Below are 20,381 nucleotides of genomic sequence, written 5' to 3' on the forward strand. Positions count from 1 at the left end.
GCTATCTCTCTATTCTTGGCTCTTACCTTGACCTGCCCAGCATCCTACAGTTGCTTTTTTGTCTTGTATCCCATCTGGCCAAGACTAACTAGAGAATGTCACCAAACTATGCCAATTGGACCAGCTGCAAATTTAGGCTGTGGGACTTCAGATGAGTCCTCACTGCAACTCACAGTTTTCAGCATTTGTTGATTCCTGCATTGCAGATAGTCCAAATGTTTCCTTCTAATTTTTAGCTCTTGCCCTTACAGTATCTCACAATTTGAGAAACAACTTACACTTTCCAGAGATGAAGTTGGTCTCATGTGAGTTGCCTCAGTGTTGCCTCTTTTGCCCTTAAAATGTTTGTATCACCTCTTGCTTTTTCATTCTACGTTACTTCAACAGGGAAAGATCCTTTGTCTTTCCAAACCAAATGCATCTGCTTTTATCTCTAACATAAAATATGAAGCCCAAACAAAGCAGGAAAGAAAAAAAAAAAACTCAAAATAGAAACAAAAGGAAACTTCAAGAAACTATCATTAACATTCTCAGAAGAATGAATAAAAAATACTGCACACATGAAAAAAGGATGCCACAAGAAAAGGAATATTCAGAAGGTGGAAAAATCCTCTTAGAAATTGAAAAATATGATAGCAACAGTGAAAGTTTCAAAAGAAGAGTTAGAATAGAAATCTAGTGAAGCCTTCCAGAAAGTAGAATAAAAAGGCAAAAGGGCAATTTTTAGAAAGAAGGAAAACTACATCAGCCCAAGAGGCCAAGTCGGCTGCGTAATTTGAGAGGCTCAGTGAAAAATGATGATGTGGAGTTCTCTGTTTGAGAATTTTGGCCAGGCCTGGTGGCTCACACCTGTAATCCCAGCACTTTGGGAGGCCAAGGTGGGTGGATCACAAGGTCAAGAGATTGAGACCATCCTGGCCAACATGGCGAAACACTGTCTCTACTAAAAATACAAAAAATTAGCTGGGTGTGGTGGCACGCGCCTGTAGTCCCAGCCACTCCAGAGGCTGAGGCAGGAGAATCGCTTGAACCCAGGAGGCGGAGGTTGCAGTGAGCTGAGATCATGCCACTGAACTCCAACCTGGCGACAGAGGGAGACTCCGTCTACAAAAAAAAAAAAAAAAAAAATCTTGAAGAAGCAGGGATCAGTGTAATGCACCTGTAATTCTAGCCACTTGGGAGACTGACTTGAGGCGGGAAGACCAGCTTGGGCAACATAGTGAGACCCTGTCTCTATTTAAAAAAAAAAAAAATTAGCTGGGCATGGTGGCTCATGTCTGTAGTCTCAGCTACTGGGAAGGATTGTTTGAGCCCAGGAGTTAAAGGCTGCAATGAACCTTTTCTAGTTCTTTTTTTATTATTAATTTTTTGATAAGAAACAGGGTCTCACTCTGTTCAATTCTAGCTCATTGCAGCCTTGAACTTCTGGACTTCAACGATCCTACCACCTCAGCTTCCTAAATAACTGGAACTACAGGGCCGTGCCACCTTGCCCAGATAATTTTTTTAATTTTTATTTCGTAGAGCTGTCTCACTATGTTGCCCAACCTCGTCTCAAACTCCTGGGCTCAAGCAGTCTTCTTGCCTCGGCCTCCCAAAGTGCTGGCCTGAGTCACTTGCCCAGCCCCTTCTGTAGTTCTAACCAGTGACCTTCTCTAGTGAGTCTCAGCCAGATGAAGTATAAGACATCATTCCACTGCACTCCAGACTGGATGACAGAGCAAGACCCCGTAAAAAGTCTTTAAGAATTTCAAGGTGGTGACAGGAGAGCATTAAACCTAGCAGGGGTTTGCTGCACTGGGCACAACCCGCTGGTCCCTGCTTTATACCTTGTGATTCAGGGTTCTCAGCAACCCATGCCATGATGAATCCTCCTCATCAGAGTTAAAACCATAGGTCACTCACTGCCTTGCAGGCTGTTTTAAAGTGGGTGGAAAGTGAGGATGCCATGGCAGCCCTGAGGATTTAAAGCTGTGTTCTACAGAAGCCTTACCACATGTGACTGTTGAGACCTAGATCTGGCTCGTTTTATGCACTTATGTTGTAAGTGTAAAATACTCATCAGATTCCACGTAACAAACAATGTCAAGTAGGTCATTAATCATTGCATTATGTTGATTACATGTAGTGATAATGTTTTGATTTATTTGGTTAAATAATATGTTTTATTAAAATTAAGTTCACCTGTTTCTTTTAACGTTTTAAAAATGTGGCTACTAGAACATTTTTAAAATGTGGCTCTTGTTGTATTGTGATCCAAGAATGCTGGTCTGAAGAGATTTATGACAGAACCAGTCACCAACCTAGTGATTTGTAGGTTTTGTTTCTTGCTCTTCCATTACAAGGTGTCAGGGCAGCAGGCCTGGCCATGGCTGGATTCATCCATTTCCAAGGAAGAAAGCAGACACCACTGTAGGTATTTCAAAGCGGAGGAGATTTCATATAGGAAATTTGGTTACCGAATTCTTATTAAAACTGGAAAAGCAAGAAGGAAAAGGTGGTGTTTCCAGAAGTCCTGAACTGCAGAAAGCTGCTAACACTTTTGCAGGATCCAGTGCTCAGGTGAGCCCATACAACCCAGCCCCTGCACCGTTGCTCAGCAACTCCAAGACTTTGTAGTCATGTGCTAGCAACCCCAGGCAGGAGCCTATAGCTGCTGTTGTTAGTAAAGACACGTTAGCACAGTCGCAGCAGCCAACAATCACCTTCTATGTGGAGCTACCAGAAAAATAATGTCTTCTATCTTCTATACTTCGTAATTGCTGGGAATTCCTCCAATTGGCAGACCTAACCAGAACTCAGCTGGGAAGAGGGCCTGTAAAATGCAGTTTGCAATCTTCCAGCCCTGAAGGTAAAAAGGAGAGGATCGTAGGGCAAGGCACAAAAGCCTTCTATAGAATCTCTCCTAAAAGATGAAATGGGTAAATGGAGCTGAAGGTACCGAGACGAAAGCATCTGGGATGATGGGAATGAATTATTGATAATGATACAAACTAAGAGAGCAATAAAAATGTGAAAAGAAGTCAATTATAAACTCCAGGAAAAACAAAAGTCTTACAATAAGGAAACATAATCACAGTATACTACTTGGTTGTGTTGTGAACAATGTTTCTGTGGTCATAATATTAATTCTGAATATTAGTTTACCAGATATTATGTATAATTTTATTGGGGTGATGGGTCAAGTAGGAGAGGGTATGTAGGGGAGGCAGGGGAAGTTGAGATCTAAGAAGTCAACACATTAGTTCACACCTAGCTGGGAGAGAATCAAGAAATCGCAGCTTAGGTGATTTTTTGCTTTTAATGTTTGAAGGTGTATCCTAAAGAAAACAGCTGACCAGTTGGAACAGGGAGTGAGGATCTGGAAGGAGGCAGGAGACAGGGCTCTACAGTTTGAGGTTTTAAACCCTAGGGAGTTATATAATTTGTTTTAATGATGTACATGTATTTCTGTGCCTCACATTCAATAAATATAAATTTACATACAATACAAATGTTTCTACAAATTATTGTATATAAAATTCAATAAGAAATTTTTTACTTCATAAATGAGAAAAACTCCCACTCCCTAAAATCTTTCACTTCTCATAAACCATCGATTATATACCCAAATTTATGGTAATGATGAAAAGAACATGTCATTACTGTCAGGGTAAAGCAAAGCTTGACAGCACTGAGCAGTATGATTTATTTATGGAAGGAAGAGTTGACTGAGCAAGAAACTAACTGTGTTTATCTTTAGCCATTTCCTTTACCATAAATTCATATAAGTACACTTATTCTTTGGGTGAGCAGTTGTGGTTACCAGCACTGTTTTGAAAGGATACGTGGATGGTGTCATTTCAATCTGTCAGCCGTGCCAAGATTGGTAATTAGGTAACTTTGAAATCTGTGTTAACTCTTTGAAGCTAAATGGTATCTGGACGGAGAACTTACTGCTCACCAAATGCCTCACCTCCTACAGTTGAGAAGGGCCATGTGACTTATCCTAGGCAACATACAGTGAGCGGAAGTGATTTGTGTCCATTCTGAGCCAAAGCATTTTAGAGCCAGTGCCCAACTTTTCAGCTCTGTCCCCGCAGCCACGGTGATTGTTGAGACGAGAGTCTCTTATGTTGAGGAGAATCACAAGGCGGTGGCAGCACCTTGAATTGTTGAGTTACCATATGGGGGAAGGTTACCCTAGGAGTCACCCATCATTCACTGAACTTTGGGTGGTTGAGAAATAAACTGTTATTGCTTTAAAGCCTTGAGATTTGGGCATGTGTGTTACTAAAATATAAGGCATCCTTTCCTGACACAACATTTCCTTGCGTTGTTTTGCTTATAGTGTGTCATTTTAGTGTGTGCTATTTATGGAACTCCCTTTACTAATTCACCAGCATAAACCCATCACCAAGCACATGTAGGCCATGATTCTAATAAGAACAATGGGTTTTGCTGAGTTCTACCCACTCTGTTACCCTAGGCTGTTAAGAACATTTACTTTAAGACAATCGTGACGAGGGTGTCTTAGTTCAGGCTAGTATAACGAAGAGCCCTGAAGTAGTTGCCAGGAACAACAGGAAGTTATTTCTCACAGTTCTGGGGTGTGGAAGTCTGAGTTCGGGGTGCCAGCATGACTGGGTTCTGGGGAGGGCTCTCTTGTGGGTTGCAGATAGCCAACTTCTCCTAGTTCCCTCACATAGCCAAAAGAGGGCAAGAGGTTTCCGGGGTTCCTTTTATAGGGACACTAATCCCATTCACGAAAATTCCACCCTATTTACCTCCCAAAGGCCTCTCCTCCTAAGGCCATCATATTGGGGGTGAGGATTTCAACGTATGGATTTCAATTTGGGGGGATGAAAACACTCAATCCATAACAGAGAGGGAGGTATCCTGGGTGGTCACGTAACAAATTTTTTCTCCATGTGAGGTTAATTCTTTAAGGGAATTGAACCCACAATGAAATAGCCATTATGTTTTCACTAACGGAAATAACTCACAGAGGAAACAGAATGAAAGGGATTAGGCTGTTTAGACTGCGTCAGACCTTTCAGTCAATCAATCAATAATATTAATCTGAAGGCTGCTGAGTTCAATGTGCTGTGCCAAGTTCAGCATGAGACAGAAAATGAATGGGAAACACATTTAATTTCTCCTATGCAGGAAAGAAGAGCCATGGGCAAGCAAAGCTAAACGTATCTGCAAAAGTCACAGCTTCTGGCGTGAACCCAGGAGGTGGAGCTTGTAGTGAGCCAAGATCACACCACTACACTCCAGCCTGGCAGAGCCAGACTCCGTCTCAAAAAAAAAAAAGTCACAGCTTAACACATACAGAATAATTTTCTTCAAATGTCATTCTTGTGCTGAGGTCAATGAAGAAGGGGGACTGGAGAAGTTACTAGGCAGGATAAGTCACGGGAATGGTGTTCCAAGCTGGGCTTAGTAGGAGTCAAAGGACAAGTTTTAGTAGAAAGGGAAGAGAATGGACAGCACATGAAAATACAGACAAACAGGAAAGCAAAGGGAAGGGCCAGAAATATGCCAAAGGCAAGAATGGGCATGGATGGAGCGAGAGTTTCTACAGAGGAATTTAAAAAATGAAACCCAGGCATGGTGACTCACACCTGTAATCCCAACACTTTGGGAGGCCAAGGTGGTAGGATCACCTGAGGTCAAGAGTTTGAGACCAGCCTGGTCAACATGGTGAAACTCTGCCTCTACTAAAAATACAAAAATTAGCTGGGCATGGTGGTGTGCACCTGTAATCCCAGCTACTCGGGAGGCTGAGGCAGGAGAATTGCTTGAACCCAGGAGGTGGAGGTTGCAGTGAGCTGAGATCATACCACTGCATTCCAACCTGGGTGACAGAGGAAGACTCTGTTTCAAAAAAATTTTTTTTAAATAAAAAAATAAAGGCTGGGCATGGTGGCTCATGCCTGTAATCCCAGCACTTTGGGAGGCCGAGGTAGGTGGATCACTTGAGGCCAGGAGTTCGAGACCAGCCTGATCAACATGGAGAAACCCCATCTCTACTAAAAATACCAAAAAAAAAAAAAAAAAAATTAGCCAGGCATGGTGTTGGGTGCCTGTAGTTTCAGTTACTCAGGAGGCTGAGGCAGGAGAAGCGCTTGCACCCAGGAGGTGGAGGTTGCAGTGGGCTGAGACTGTGCCACCACACTACAGCCTGGGTGACAGAGCGAGATGCCATCTCAAAAATAAATAAATAAATAAACACATAAATAAACTGGGGTAGGGAGAAATTAGGGAGGGGCCTTGAAGTCCAGATGAGAACCATTTAAGAGAATTGTGTAGAGCTTTATATAAAATGATCTGGGAAAGAGAAAGGTTATAGCGGTGGAGAAAGAAGGCCAGCCAGGATTTAATGCAACAGTTCAACAATGAAATTAAGAATTGGGGTAGTGACTTGGGGTTTGGAAGGGCAGGAGAAAGTCCAAAGGAAAACTCAAAAGGATATGAAGATGGATGAGAGGGGAGGTTTCGAGAAAAGAGTGGAGACATGACTGACCCCACATTTTCAAGCATGGAGAAGTTGAAAGGTGTCTACTTTGTGGTAACTAAGAAACTTCCAAATTCAACAATATATTTCCCTGTAGCCGCAGAGACAAGAACGAATTAGACGCAAAGAAGAGATAGAAAAGAACAAGTAGAGAGGACAATGACCCTAATCTCTTAGCTTTTTGAGGCCAATGATCATATTTACTTATGTTAGCATCCTCTTTGTGCGACTAATATGAGGATGAGTACCTAGAACCAACTCAAAATAGTCACTGAGTGAGAGAATAGGTTAACTCGAAATGATTTAGCTTTCCTATACAACGGAGATGTTAGCGTGATCCAAAAACCTTCCACTATACGCTGCAGAGGTTGAGGTCTACATTCCAGAATCACTGAAGGATTTCTCAGAAGAAAGCTAAATGCGGAAGGAACCAGGTTCACTGATATTGAGCTCATAATAATAACCTTGGGCATCAGAGAGAAATTGTGATTCATGGTAAAATTGTCTCCAATATAATTAACTGGACACAGGTCTGAGTCTTGGACACAGGGCTGTAAATAAGACTGAAAGACAGCTGCATCATCACTAGCACTGTGGAGCAGAAGTGTAGACAGTGACGCCCATGCAACTCTGGCGGCTCAAGTCTTGAGTAGGCCACCATGGAGGCAGGAGGAGCTACCGCACCCCGCAGAGCAAGGCTGGGTTGCAATGTGCTGGCTGCTCGAAAGCACAGCGTGGAGGCTGCAGCCCATCGTGACAGTGTAGAGATTATTGAAATATTTTTATTCATAAGCACATTTGAAAATGCTCCCACCACCTTCCTGAAGTACTTGGAGCAGTGGAAAATATTGCAGTGAGCTGAGGTCTGAGCATCAGTAAACCAGGGCCTGTCAGGCCCAGCTGAGATACAGTCAAACCCTTTGCCCAAAGTTCAAGAGACTGTGAAGGACAGCACCCAAGCTGGTGCAAATTGCAAATATTTGAGGGTGCATTCCAGCCAAGAGGGGCCATAGCTTGTTGGGGAAAGCAGAAAGGGTACAGCTGTAGCCATCCAAAGCTTCTGATCAATAAAATGTACCCCATATGTTATGTACCAGTTTTTTGCTGTAATAAAGAGAAATCTGCAAGAAGATGGTAAACAATTAACTGCACCACACGGAAACTGTTGTAGAGACATCAGCCCCCTGCCCAAACCTGCCTTGCCCTTTCCTGCCTGTGCCTGTTCGCCACCCAATCTCTGCATCCTCTGCAGTAGCAGAGCGTCTATTTTGTTCCGGTGGTAACATGCACATCTACTCCTTTCAGCTCATGTGGGTGGGAAAGACCACGTAGCACATTTCTGGGAGGATGCAGAAGTGTCCGGTTGATACTTCTCTCTACAGAGGTTTTCTAAAAGGGGGCAGGCTCCACTGGTCTGTGCCTTGACCCTTTGTTCCCTGCTTCTTCTAGCATGGAATGCAGGCTCCCATGCTAGGCTGGGATAACCGGCCCTCTTGTGAACATGAGGCTATACACCTTTGGGACAAAAGCCTCATACCTAGGAGGGATGAGCAGAAAGGTAAAAGGGGACTAGCACCCCGATGGCATCATGGAGCCACTATACCAATCCGGGTTTCCTACCTCAAGATGCTGGCTTATGAGAGGAAAACAATCCTCCAATCAGGGTAAGCCACCATGCTGGGCTTGTCACTTGTAGCCAATGCTGTTACTACCTTTGCACCTTTGCTCAAGATATTACCCATCTGAATGGCTCTTTTCTCTCTTCTCAGCTTAACAATTTCTTTGTCTCCCTCTACAAAACATGCCTCTCTGCCCCCCTAAATCTAGAGTTCACTCTTTTTTTGTACATGACACCTCTGCAACTACGTTGTAAGATTCTGGTGACAGAGACCAAGGCTCACACTCTTTTTTTTTAAGCTGCCACACAATCCTTGATCTTGGTGGAACATGGTTCCCACTGAGTGTTTCCCTTAAAAATGTAACTCCAGAACACTTTTAAAGTTCATGAACTATTTGCTCTCAGCTTCAAACTTATAGTGCACTAATTATGATTCATTCAGCAGAATAACTCCAGACTCCAGCCCACACATGGACACAGCCGGCTACTCCCATGCTGTTAGAAAACACCAGTTCTGGGGGTTCCTCTCCGTGAGCACTCCTAACTGTTCCTGAGGAAACTTTCAGTGACTCATCGTCTCCCTTCTAACATTACCACCTCTCCGTAATCTGCCAGGTCCATCTGGTTTTCTATGGCCAAAATAGCATCCTGGGATGACTGTCCCAGAATGTACCAAAATAGGTAAAGGGAGAATTGTGCCTTCAGAGGCATTTGGATGATTGTCTGAAACAGAAAATAATCAGAGTTATTTTCTGGGCCAGATCCTTTATTTGCCCTTTGTACTAAAGCGGATTTACCCCCTTCACCCCATCTGCCCCTTGCTAGGTCATTTCCAATGCATTGTTTCCAACAACAGTAAGCTCTGCCATATGGCCAATACATATATTGCTGAAGGACGTCAGTGTGTTTCATCAGATGTTCTTCTCCAAAGTTAGAAGGACTGCCACCGTGAACTGGGTGAAGTAGATAGCTCTAATCTGCAACAGCACTGTTTCATTGATTCTGATTCCTACCATGTTGCGTAACTGTGGAAAATTATCCCAGTACCCCAGGGTCTGTGTGTGCCCAGTCAGACCAGTGTTGCAGCAGTTCACACAGATCCCAGGTGCTGTGGACAAACTAAGCCAAAGAAATCTGCCCTTTGACTCACCCTGGTTGCCCCAGCCTACTACATCTACATGTGGGCTCAAGTGGGAGCCGCCATGAAAACGTCTCTTGGTTTTTCCTGATCTGGCTCTCCCACAGGTGGCTCTAATTCCAGAAGCCTTGTGGGAAGCTGCAGAACAGCCAGGGAGCCACTAGGGGGTCCCCTACTAACAGCTGCCAGAGTCAGAGGGCTCAGTCCCTCGTGTTTTCTGATACATTCCACACAGCTTATCAAACTGCTTATTTTCTTCTTCCATAAAGATTTGGAATACCATAACAATATCGCAGATGTCAAGCGAGGAGAAACTGTTCTTTGTTCATTAACTTTTGGAAAGAAAAGAAATTTAACTTTGGCCAGGAGTGCCCAACTGGGGTCAGCTACATGGCCACAGGGGCACCCTGTGGCTAAATCCCTCATGGTAGCCACTGGAAAGATCCTCTACCCCAAAACGCAGGACTCATGGCATCGTCTGTCCTTGCAGAAGCAGGAATCTTGTTAGAGTTACCCAAATACAGCATTTCAGTAGGAAAGGCTGGGTGTTCTTGCTTTTAAATTAAAAATTTTATTGAGATAATTGTAGATTCACATACATTTATAACAAAGAAATCAATAGAGTTTGTTACTACTCAGTACTTACTTGCTTTATGGATTATTAGTCAATAACCATAAGAAAGAAATCGATAAAGATTGTTACTAATCAATACTTCTTGCTTTACAGATTATTAGTCAATAACCAAGAGTCTCATATGCACTTTACCCAGCTTCCTCCAAAGTAACTTTTCAAAACTATAATATAACAACCAAGATACAATCTAGTAATCAGATTTAGGTTTCCCTAGTTTTACTGTTACTCGTGTGTGTGTGCGCACCCATGTTTAGTTCTGTACAATTTTATCATCTGTGGATTCACGCATCTGGCCCCACAGTCAGGATACTGAACACTTCCACCTCCACAAGGATCCCCGAAGCTGCCCTTTCATAACCACAACCCCTCCCTCCCACGTCTTCACCCAACCCAAGCTTCTGGCAAACACCAATCTCTCCTCCACTTCTAAAATTTCATCATTTCAAAACTATTATATAAATGGCATAATATAGGCTGTTACTTTTCAGGATTACCTTTTTACTCCTCATAGCTCCCTGCAGAGTCATCCGAGTTTATACAAGTTGATTCATGCATCAATAGTTCATTCCTTTGTGTTTGCGTGTACTTCAGCACATTTAACCATTCACCTGTCAAAGTATATCTGGGCTGATTCAAGATTTGACGGTTAAGCAAAACTGCTACTGAACATTTGGGTGATGTTTTTAGCACTGATGGTGAATGACGTTGAACATGTCCGTATCCTTACTTTCTAAGTGTATCTGTGAAATATCTCTTCATGTCTTGTGCACATTTTCTAGCTAAATTGATGTTTGACTGTTGAGTTTTGTGAGTTCTTTATAATGTTTGGATACTAATACTTTGTTAGACATGTGGTTTGCAAATGTTTTCTCTCTGTCTACAGCTTGTCTTTTCATCCTCTTCACATGGACTTTCACAGAGCAAAAGCTTTCTATTTTGATGAGGTCCAGTGTGTCCATTTTTCCATCCACGGATTGTGCTTGTAGAAGAAAAGCTCAAGTCCTGAAAATTTTATCTAATTTTTTTTCCTGAAAATTTTGTAGTTTTACATATACTTCTAAGTCCATGATCCATTGTGAGTTAATGTTTACATAAGGTGTGAGCTTTATGTCAAAGTTTATTTATTTTTGTCTATTGATGTCCAATTGCTCCAGCACCATTTTTTGAAAAGCTATCCTTTCTTCAGTGAATTGCTCTTGTACCTTTGTCAAAAACCACTTGGGCACTATTACCAGATTTTCTGTTCTGCTTCTTTAAGCAACATGTCTGTTCCTCCACTAATACCAGAGTCTTAATTATCATAGTTATACAGTAAGACTTACTATCAGATAGACTGAGTCCTCCGCTTTATTGTTCTTTGTCAAGATTATTTTACCTGTTCTGGAGCCTGTGTTTTTCCACGTGCATTTTAGAATAAGCTTGTTTGTTTCTATTAAAAAATTATCTTGCTGAGTTTGACAGGGATTCTATTAAAACTACAGATCAATTTAGGTAGAATTAACATCCTTACCTTGCTTAACCTTTCAGTCCATGAACTTCTTTGCTTTTTTTCTTCAGTGTTTTCTATTTTTCAGCCTATAGATCCTATACATATTTTGTTACACTTATACCTAGAATTTCATTTTCTTCAGGACGATTGTAAATGGTATTGCTTTTAAGTTCAGTTTACAAGTGTTCATTGCTAGTATATAGAAAATTGATTGATTTTTGTGTGATCTTCCATCCTATGGCCTGAACTCACTTATTCATCTTAGGAGTTTGGTTCTTGTAGATTCCCTGAGATTTTCTACGTAGACAATTATGCCAGCTGCAAGTACAGACAGTTTCATCTTTTCCACTTTTACTCCTTATCCTCCATTTTCTTATCTCATTCCAGTGGCTAGAACTCTCACCATTATGTTGAATAAGATAAATAAAAGCAGACACTCAATGTTTTTCTGATCTTAGAGGGAAAGCATTCAGTCTTTACTATTAAGTATGATGTTAGCCATAGGTTTTTCATAGATTCTCTTTATCAAGTTGAAATAAATCAACTCTATTCCTAACTTGCTAAGAGTTTTTTTTATCAACTCTTGCTAAGAGCTGGGATTTGTCAAATGCTTTTTCTATGTGAATCGATATGATTGTATGATTTTTGATTATAATATAATAGATGACATTGACTCTCAAAGACTGAACCAGCTTCACCTGAAATAAACCCCACTTGGTCATGGCATATAATTCCTTTTATACACCATTGGATTCAGTTTGCTAATACTTTGTTGAGGATTTTCATATCTAAGTTTATGAGAAATATTGTTTTGTAGTTTCCTTGTTTTGTATTGACTGTCTGGTTTGGGTATCAGTTAATACTGGCCTCAAAAAATGAGTTGGGAAGTATTCCCTTCTCTTCTGCTTTCTGGAAGAGATTATGTAAAATAGGTGTTAATTCTTTAGCTGTTTTGTAAAGTTCTTCAATGTAGAGACAACAGCATAGCAGATCTGGAACTGCTGTCCTTACAAAGGCTCTCTTGCAAGGTTAGCCCTTGGCTGGCAGGATAATGTGGCTGGAAAAGTAGTCCCCTATGGTGATATAACACTTACCCTAAATGGTAAGAGCAACTCATTGTACCTAAGCTGCTAGCACAATGTGGTTATGCTGAACTACTGCTCTCCTTCTGAGTGTCTGGAGTGTCAGTGACAGCAGTCAGTCATGCAGGCACTATGGTCCTACATACCCAATACTTCTGAAACACGCTCGATCACGCTCGACTCCAGGGCTCAGGCGAGCTTCCCTGGCAGGCAACACTTTGCACATACTGTTGCAGCTTATTGCTGGAGGAACTCAGAACATCCTGTTTGACTGCACTGGGAGGTGACTCAAACACCTGCACCTTGTGTTTCCCAGACTTCGTCGGGCATGCCTTTCCCTTTGCTGACCCCACCCTGTATCTTTGCACCATAATAAATCTCAGGCATGCACGAAACAACATACTGGACCCTGGGCGCCCTCCTAGTGAATCACTGAACCTGGTGATCACCTTGGGGACCCCCCACAGATGCACTGAAACTATCTGGGCCCAGACATTTCTTTTTCAGGATGATTTAATGACAAATTCAATTAGAAGTTGTTAATGGTTGTCCAGGCGCGGTGGCTCATGCCTGTAATCCCAGCACTTTGGGAGGCCAAGGTGGGCGGATCAAGAGGTCAGGAGATAGAGACCATCCTGGCTAACACAGGGAAACCCCATCTCTACTAATAATCACAAAAAATTAGCCGGGTGTGGTGGCAGGTGCCTGTACTCCCAGCTACTAGAGAGGCTGAGGCAGGAGAATGGCGTGAACCCAGGAGGCGGAGCTTGCAGTGAGCCAAGATCGTGCCACTGCGCTCTAGCCTGGATGACAGAGCAAGAAAAAAAAAAAGAAGAAGAAGAAGTTGTTAATGGTTATAGGGATATTCAGATTATTTACAGTATCTCCTCTTTATCTGTGGGGGATACATTCCAAGTCCCCCAGTGGATGCCTGAAACCTAGGATAGTACTGAACCCTATCTATACTATGCATGAATTTCTTTTTCATTCTTCACCATTTCAAGGATAGAAGATTCATTTTTACTTTAGCAGCCTCAGTATATTATTTTTCCCTTTATTAAGTTGAGAACTTTCATTTTTTAATTTCTTATTTTTTTTTTTTTTTAAAGGAAGTATTTTGTGACTTCTCTTTGTCATATTCAAATCACCAGCATCACTACTGTTGCACTCTAGGGCAATTATTAAGTAAAATAAGGGTAACGGGAACACAAGTACTATAATAACACAACAGTCAATCTGAGAAAACAGCTACTAAATGACCAACAGGTGGTGGTGCAACTCATTGAGACACTGGACAAAGGGAGGATTCACATCCTGGGTACAGGGAGCAGGATGGTAAGAGATTTCATCATGCTACCCAGAATGACACCCAAGCTAAATCTTATACATTGTTTATTTCCGCAGTTTTCCATTTAATATTTTTGAGCCACAGTTGATTGAAACAGCAGAAAGCAAAACCACAGCTAAGGAGTGACAACTGTATTTTACTTTGGTTGAGTTTTGGTAGTTTGTCATTTCAAGGAAATGATCCATTTCTTCCAAGTTCTCAAATAGATGGGCATATAATTATTAATCGTATTCCCTTGTTATCTTTTCAATGTCTGCAGGATCTCTTGGGATATCCTTTGTTTCATTCCAAATTTGCTGATTGGTGCCTTCATTCTTTTTATTTTTGTCAACTTTCATAGAGTTTTTTGTTTGTTTTTGTTTTTTTGTTTTTTGAGACAAAGTCTCACTCTGTTGCTCAGGCTGGAGTGCAGCGGCACAATCTCGGCTCACTGCAACCTCCACCTCCTGAGTTCAAGCAATTGTCCTTCCTCAGCCTCCCTAGTAGCTGGGACTACAGGTGCGCACCACCACGCGTGGCTAATTTTTTGTAATTTTAGTGGAGATGGGTTTCACCGTGTTAGCCAGGACGGTCTCGATCATAGATATTTTTCAATGTCATTGATTTTTTTCAAAGAACCAGCTCTTTATTTCATAATTTCCCCACTGTTTTCCTATTTTTCACTTCATTGATTTCTGCTCTTATCTTTATTTCCTTTGTTATTCTTGCTTTGGGTATATTTTGCTATTCTTTTTCAAATTTCTTGAAGTAGGAATGTAGGTCATTCATTTGAGATGTTTCCTCATTTATAATGTAAACATTTAGGGCTATAATTTCTCACTTAGCCCTGCTTTTCACTTCATCTCAGGTGTTCTCAATATCTGTGTTTTCATTTTTCTTCAGTTCTATAGGTTTTTGTTAGTTTCTTTTGAGACATTCTCTTTGACCTTACGATTATTTAGAAGTATGTTGTTTAATTTCCATCTATTTAGAAATCTTCCTATTATCATTGTGTTATTGATTTGTACCTCAATTCCATTATGGTCAGAGAATATGCTCTGCATAATTTCAACTCATTTAAATGTTATGTTTATTTAGGTTTATTTTATAGCCTAGGATATGCTCTATATTGGTCCATTGTCACACTGCTATAAAGAACTATGTAAGAATGGGTAGTTTATGAAGAAGAGAGGTTTAATTGACCCACAGTTACACAGGCTTAACAGAAAGCATGGCTGGAAGGCCTCAGGAAACTTAAAATTATGGCAGAAGGTGAAGAGGAAGCAAGGACCTTCTTCACATGGTGGCAGGATGGAGACAGAGCAAGGGGGGACACGCCACACACTTTCAAACAACCAGATCTTGCAAGAACTCACTCACTATCAAGAGAACAGCAAGGGGGAAATCCACCCCCATGAGTCAATCACTTCCCACCAGGCCCCTCCCCCAACATGTGGGGAATACACTTTGAGATGAGATTGGGGGGGGACATAGAGCCAAACCATATCATTCTACCCTTGACCCCTCCAAAATCTCATGTCCTTCTCATATTTCAAAACCAATTATGCCTTCCCAACAGTCGCATTAACTCAAAAGTCCACAGTCCAAAGTCTCATCTGAGACAAGGTAAATCCCTTCCACATGAGCCTGTAAAATCAAAAACAAATTAGTTATTTCCAAGATACAATGGAGGTACAGCCATTGGGTAAATGCTCCAATTGCAAAGGGAGAAATGAGCCAGAAGAAAGGGGCTACAGGTCCCATGCAAGCCCCAAACCCAGCAGGGCAGTCATTAAATCTAAAAGCTCCAAAATAATCATCTTTGACTCCATGTCTCACCTCCAGAACACGCTGATGCAAGGGGTGGGTTCCCAAGGCCATGGGCAGCTCCACCTCTGTGGCTCTGCAGGGTACAGCCACCACGGCTGCTTTCACAGGCTAGCATTGAGTCCCTACATCTTTTCTAGGCGCACGGTGAAAGCTGTCAGTGGATCTACCATTCTTAGGTCTGGAGGACAGTGGCCCCCTTCTCACAGCTCCACTAGGCAGTGCCTCAGTGGAGATTGTTTGTGGGGGTTCCAACCCCACACTTCCCCTCTGCACTGCCCTAGTAGAGGTTCTCCATCAGGGTTCTGCCCCTGCAGCAAACTAATACCTGGACATCCAGTGTTTCCATACATCCTCTGAAATCTAGGTAGAGGTTCCCAAACCTTAACCTTTGCCTTCTGAGCACCCACAAGTCTGACACCACATGGAAGCCACCAAGGCTTGGGGCTTGCACCCTCTGAAGCAACAGCCCAAACTGCACCTTGGCACCTTTTAGCCATGGCTGGAGCTGGAGTGGCTGGGACACAGAGCACCATGTCTCAAGGCTGCACAGAGCAGAGGGGCCCTGAGCCTGGCCCAGGAAACCATTTTTTCCCCCTAGGTCTCCAAGCCTGTGATGGGAGGAGCTGATGCTAAGGTCCCTGACATGCCCTGGAGACGTTTTCCCCATTGTCTCGGCTATTAACATTTGGCTCCTCTTTACTTATGCAAATCTCTGCAGCTGGCTTGAATTCTCCCCAGAAATATGTTTTTTTTTTCTTTTCTACCACATGGTCAGTCTGCAAAGTCCAAACTTTTATATTCTGCTTTCCTTTTTAATATAAGTTCCAATTTCAGAACATCTCTTTGTGAACACATATGACTGTACACTGTTAGAAGCAGCCAGATTACATCTTGAACACTTTACTGCCAATAAATTTCTTCCCACAGACCCCTAGAGCAGGGGCACAATGCCACCAATATCTTTGCTAAAGCATAGCAAGAGTGACCTTTGCTCCAATTCCCAATAAGCTCCTCATCTCCATCGGAGACCACCTCAGCCTGGACTTTACTATTCATCACTATCAGTATTTTGGTCAAAACCATTGAGCAAGTCTCTAGGAAGTTCCAAACTTTCCCTCATCTTCCTATCTTCTTCTGAGCCTTCCAAATTGTTCTAACCTCTGCCCATTACCCAGTTCCAAAGTTGCTTCTACATTTTCAGGTATCTTTACAGAAATGCCCCACTTCTCTGGTACCAATTTTCTGTATTAGTCCATTTTCACACTGCTATAAATAACTACCTGAAACTGGGTAATTTATGAACAAAAGAGGTTTGATTGACTCACAGTTTCACAGGCTTAACAGGAAGCATGGCTGGGAGACCTCAGGAAACTTACAATCATGGCAGAAGGTGAAGGGGAAGCAAGCACCTTCTTCACACAGTGGCAGGAGACAAAGAGAAAAAAGGGGGACATGCCACACACTTTCAAACAACCAGATCTCATGACAAGTCACTCAGTATCACAAGAACAGCAAGGGAGAAATCCAACCCCATGATTCAATCATGTCCCACCTGGTCCCCCCCTGATATGTGGAGATTACAATTCGAGATGAGATTTGGGTTTGACAGAGTCAAACCATATTATGCTCTATCCTGGTAAACATTCTATGGGAGTTTTCAAAGGCATGTGCTCTGCAGTTGTTGGGCAGGTGTTCTATATATGTCAATCAATGCAGTTGGTTGATAGTGCCATTCAGATGTTCTATATCCTTGTTGATCTTGTGCCTAGTAGTCCTGTCAGTTGCTGAGAAGGGGATGCTCAAAGTTATGAACTTCAATAACTATTATTATACTACCTCACCATTTACAAATGGGGAGACTGAGGGTTAGGTAGTTCAGTTAAAGCCTTTAAGAGGCAAGGCTGGGCTTTGAAACCAGGTCTTCCTGCCCTAAAATCCACACCTCTTCTACTGCAGTTCCCATCACCTACGAATGGGTCCAGATTCCTGTCTTTGAAATCAGGGGACATACTTTCTGGAAATGCAGCTAAATTGGCTCCTTGTTCAGATTTGAGCAGCAGTGAAGCCCCTGGGCTAAAACCAGGGTAGGTGTTGACCGAGGGCCCCAGCATGAGCAAACCCTAAACTTTCCTGCCAAGACCAGGGGCGAGGAGACCTACCTGAGTAGTACTGATCAGGGGTCCTCTTCTGCCTCATCTCTTTGGAGTCCCATATGGGCCCAGCCTGGGTATAGCCTGGGATTCTCCTTCCTGCCCCCCGCCAGCTTTCTCCACCTGTTGTCCTTACCTGTATTCCCACACTTTCGGTGCAAGCAAAATACAGGTAAATAAATGTGGCTGGAATTGGAAGACAGCCGAATGGAATGAGATTGTCAAGGAGATATGGCTTGATTAGTGTAAATAAAGCCTAGTGGGGTGGGGGGAAAACAGAAGCCTGACACTGTTCCTTATCATTAGATGCTGGGAAAGGCTGGAATACACTAGACAAATCCCCGTGCGATCTCATCACCACTAAGCCCAACCTGAGACATTTATTAAAATCAAATTTTAAAATTCTTTTACATCTCTTTCTTCCTGGAGGAAAAATAATCATGCATAGCCAGTACACTCTATAATCACGGCTATGATGAATAAGTGAAATACTCTTGTACACTGGAGCCATGGCTGCCCCTTGGCTTTCTCACCTTGGGCTTCAGGCCAAAGACTGCAGGCAAGAGAGGTACTGACACATCATAAAACCCAAGGCCACCTGTTGTCAGCTCCTCTGCTGTATCCTTAACTACCATATCCTGGGGGTGTCCACTTTTGTGGGAACTGTTACATTTTTAAAATCAACTCTACCAAGTTTGGCTATAAATCTTTTATGGAAATTTAAAGATGAAAAACATATTTCTTCTTCATTGGTCTCATTTGTCTAATAAACGCCTTAGGGACTCACTGCTCAATCAATGTTTCAAATCTCCTGAAATTAAATTATCTTCCTATTGTGAGCTAAATAAAAATGACTTAAGTAGGTAGAATAATTTGGTTCTTATCTTGGTGTTACTGAGTGAATGGCACTATCATCAGTATTTTTCCCTGCCTCTGTTATTTCAGGAACAACCTGGGGCTTCTGCAAGACAGAGAGATTATTTTGCCAGAGAATATGTTTCCCAAATAGCCATAGTGGGTAATATTCCCTACCCTTTGCAGCAAAAGGTATAAACTCGAGGCCAGTGGCCTTCATCAAATGCAAGTGGACTTAGTCTCCCCCAAACCAGAGCATTGATAAAAAGGGCATTACATAACACAAGATAAATATATGAATTAGAATTACAGAAGAAAGGAAAACTTCTGCATCATTTGATAACATATCTTGATATATTTCATTGAGGTATTTATGGCATAAGCATACACTTAACAAACATTATGTATTAGACTCAAGGCCAGGCTTTGCAGGTTTTAAGATGAACAACCCAGGGTCCTGGAATTCATACAGTTTATAGCTGGAGACGTTCACATATAAATAGATAATGTTGATAAAGTGGGATCATGCCATAGTTGATGATATAGTTGAATATATGCTATATAATGCTAGCCATATAACTGGCCATAGTGGGAAGGAGTTTGAGGTGGAAGCACACTTGGGTGGCATGTATTCTAAACAGTCCTGTCCAACAGAAGCTTCTGTGATTATAGAAATGCTCTATGTCTAAGTGTACACTATGACAGCCACTAGCCACATGTGGCTGTTGAGGACTAGAAATTGTTTATTTCCTTTTAATCAACTTTAACAGCCATATATGGAGAGTGGCTATCATATTGGATAATATAATTCTAAAGTAATGATCCTTATATCTTTAGTATGCAACAGAACCACCTGAAGATCTCAGTTCTGATCCAGTAGGTCTAGGATAGTGCCCAAGAATCTGCATTCTTACAAGCTCCAGGTGACTCTGACACTGCTGGCCCATGACTCTCACTCTGGGGACCACCATTCTGAAGGACTCCAGTCCCTCCAGTCCATGGCAATAAGCCCAGAGCTGACTTCTGTCCTTTGCCACAGGCAGACTTACTGTGAAGTGGATGAAGTCGACTGCCAAGCCCTCACTCCCATGGCCCCTTCCAGGACCTATCTGGTGGTGTGGAGTGGCTGAAGGTATTTTGGGGATGATGCTAAAGGGAGATTGGTATTGGGCATCCATTCGATTGGTCAAGAGGTGTCTATTTTTGTGATTCCCAGTCACTTTTGTGTGCTGGGGGTTCTGGTGCAGGAGTTGCTTCTGGGATGGTCCTACCACCCATTCTGCTGATGCACCAACACTGACCAGATGGCTCATGCCTTACAGTCTGTCCATAGCACCAACCCTCGGAAACCAGTGGGTGGGGTGGGGAGAAACAAGGTTTGGAATGGAATCTGTGGGAATGTTTCCAGTCAGCAGGCTTGTATCATTGCAAGTGGAGGTTTCAGTCCTTACAGGCACCTCGGCAAAACGGAAGTTCTCTCCTATTAGAAATGTTGTTGGTGATTCAGCTAAAACAATGATAAACAAACCATTGTCTTTTTTTCCCTATGTGTAAAGAGAATGAATTATTTTAAAAATAATTTCAACTTTGACTTTAGATTCAGGGGCTGCACGTGCAGGTTTGTGACATGAGTATATTGTGTGATGCTGAGGTTTGGGGTACAAATGGCCTTACCACCCAGGGAGTGAGCATAGCGCCCATGAGGTAGGTTTTCAGCCCTGTCCCTCTCCCCTCTCCCCACTCTGCGAGTCCCCAC

At 42.4% G+C, this 20,381-nt stretch overlaps 1 protein-coding gene across 2 annotated transcripts in view; it reads right to left on the reverse strand.

Moving 5' to 3' along the window:
• F13A1 (coagulation factor XIII A chain) overlaps window positions 1–20,381 on the reverse strand; it is a 433,590-nt gene that overhangs the window by 391,496 nt on the left and 21,713 nt on the right. The gene's annotated exons all lie outside the window — the stretch shown is intronic.

The sequence above is a fragment of the Papio anubis genome, chromosome 6, assembly GCF_008728515.1.
Source record: "Papio anubis isolate 15944 chromosome 6, Panubis1.0, whole genome shotgun sequence".
Taxonomy (NCBI): Eukaryota; Metazoa; Chordata; class Mammalia; order Primates; family Cercopithecidae; genus Papio; species Papio anubis.